The following is a 2,808-nucleotide window of genomic DNA, read 5'->3' as shown; positions in this document are numbered from 1 at the left end:
CGTTGCGACTTTTCGGGGCGGGGGGCGGGCGGGGCCTGGGCGCGGGGCGTGGAGCCCGAGCCGCGCGGTCGCCCAGCGCGGAACTCTGTGCCTCTGCCTCAGTTAACGCACTTTCTTTGTTCAGACGCGCTGTGGGACTCCACTGTCTTCCGAATAGTCGCCCGTTGCGGGTGGGGGGAGTGGGTTCTCATGCGCCAGACTTGTCACAACTGGGGCCGCCCTGACTAATGTCACGGTGCCCCAGGCTCCCGGAGCAGCAGTCCAGGGTGGGACTTGCAGACGCTGCGTGTGGGGGAGCCCGCCGCCCGCGGCGGGAGTGGATACCAGTTGTGCTGGTTTCTCCGGAGGGTCCGCCGGGCCTGGGGGCCAGGCACCGGGGGCCTGCGACTCAGAGGCACCTGTGTGCCGCAGGGCCCCCTGCAGCAGGAGTCTCCTGGATACGCTGTCACGTGGTGGTGAGCTGTCGCACATAAATGATCAGGCACTAATCAGGCACTAATGTCTTCCTCCGCTGCTGGGCCTTATTTCGGAGCTGGCTCCCCTGTTGGAGGCGGGGCTTGTCCCTCAGCACAGTGGGCTTTGCTTCTGGTGGCGTGGATGTGGCCGGAGGACCATCACTCTTCAACAGTCACCCTGCTGGCATTCTCTCTCCATTAGATGTGCCAGAAGCCATTTATGCACAAGTCATGTGACTTAACATATGGCCTCCCGGTGACTGTCATCCTTCTCCGTGTTGGCTACTGGAGGGAGTACTTGGTAGGACACAGGCTGCAGCATAGCCACCTGCAAGCTGCCTGTGTGTGTCCTGGGGTGTCCCCTGCCACCGAAGGCCACCACTTCCTCCCTCACTCAGGGCTTCTGACCTGGGCCTGTCCCTACTCCCAGGCTGTGGCACAGCCCTGCCTGGCCTCCTTGCAGCAGAGGCCCACCGCCCCCCCCCCGCCCCATTTTCTGGGCTCCCTGACTCAGGACAAGGGGGGCTGTGGGGCCACCCTGCATCGTGGCTGGGGAGTCTGTGGAGGCGGCGGGCTCCCTCCTGAGGCCTTTGCTAGCCTGGCCAGGAGAGCCTCACTTCCCACCGGCTCCTCACCGCCCCCCCCACCACCCTGTGGAAGGAAGGGGAGGACCTGGTAGGTGCAGGACTCATGGGGTCAACGCTTCTGTGGCCGTGGCCACCTTGGGCTGTAACGTGAGCTGCCCACGGAACCAGGAGCCGGGCGGCGGTGGGCACAGCTCTGCTCAGCGGTGGCCTTCTGATTTGGGTGGCCGTCCCCACCTGTCCTGTGGAGAATCTGGAGGTACACCTGGCCCCCCAGCTCTCCCAGGCTTGGTCCTGAGACCACTCCTGCCCGCCCCATCTGTCCTTTGCTGCCACTGCGGCTTCACCCTGGTTGTGTTTCTCCAGCCGTCACAGACGCACTGTGGTGCGAGCTCACAGTCACAGCCTGCCGTCTGGCAGGGTCCAGAGGCGGCTTACGACCTGGCCCCGCCTGGGCGTTTTGGGCGGCAGAGGTCTGGCCTCGGGCCTCGGGGTTCGCAGCGCCCACCTGCCTTCCCTGGGTCCAGGTTATGCTCAGGGCCTCGTCCTCTCCCCAGTATGTGACGGCGTCAGGGCTGGGTAGTGGAGCCCCGTCCCGGGCGTGGGCGCTGACGGGCAGGGAAGAGCAGCCAAGAGCTCTGATGGCACGTGTCCCCCCTCCTCTGGAGGCCTGCGGGTCCCAGGGCGGCAGGAGCAGCTGCCAGGGGCCCACGGTGCAGCCTCCGGGCGCACGCCAGCAACCGTCACGTGTCAGCAGCTTCCCAAGTTCGCGTGTAGACCTGGGAGCCCTGTGCGGTCACCAGCCGAGTGTCTGTGCCCGAAGGGCACTGTCCCATGGGAGGGGCTGGGCCCTCGGGAGGTGGTGCCCCACCCCGCTTGGTGTTCTAGGGTGGTTCTGGCCCCTGAATATTGGGAGGGGAGAGACGCACCAAGGCCGGCCAGGCCTCAGCAGGTGCGTGGGCGAGGCGGGCCAGTTGCCGGGCATCTCCTTCTGTCCCCCAGTCTCGATGCCACCTCGAAGCTGCCATGTGCTCTGAAGCTCGATGCTCGGCTGCTCCGACTGCCAGCCCGCTCATGCGTCCGCACACATCCAGCAAGCGCCTCCTGTGTGCAGGTCGGGGGCCGCTCCAGGCAGACTGCTACGAGCCATGCTTGCAGCAAAGACAGGCACAGATGGCACAGGCCTGCCCTGCTCTGCAGGCTGGGCGCGGGGTGGGCATGGGCATTTTCTGGGTGGTTTGGGGGCACACCTCTGGCGGAGGGCCTTAGGCGGGGTGGCCCGAAGATAGTGGAGGCTCAGAGTGGTGACGGGATGGTCTCACGGGCCGTGGGTGGGGGCCAGCCGTCTAGCAGGCCTGGCCAGCCAGAGCCCCCACTTGGCCTTGAAGCCGGTGTTTGCAGACTTACCCAGCTGGGAGTCGCCCAGGGATCCACCACCTGCAAGTCTCCTGGGCCCTCTGCTGGGAAGGTTGGGGTGCAGGCCTTTGTGACCCATACTTCACCCTGGGGTGTGGGACCTGGGCTCCTGGGGACTCAGGCAGCCAGGTCTCCCAGCCTGCTCCGTGCCAGGCACTTCTCCTGTCCAGGGTGGAGACTTGGCCCCTGGTGGCTGCTCCTGGAGCAAGTCACTGGATGGACAAGGATGGGTGCCCGGTCCAGGCCCCACTGGTGCGTCCCCCGCTGCCCGGGGCAGCTGGAGAGACTGTGGGTGAGGTTCCCAGCGCATCACAGAGCGGCACGACCTGCAGCCAAGGGGCAGGTGCCGCAGA

The sequence above is a fragment of the Pteropus alecto genome, unplaced genomic scaffold (assembly GCF_000325575.1).
Source record: "Pteropus alecto unplaced genomic scaffold, ASM32557v1 scaffold74, whole genome shotgun sequence".
NCBI classification, from domain to species: domain Eukaryota; kingdom Metazoa; phylum Chordata; class Mammalia; order Chiroptera; family Pteropodidae; genus Pteropus; species Pteropus alecto.
The sequence above is the reverse complement of the archived record's forward strand: the minus strand, read 5'-3'. Positions refer to the sequence as shown.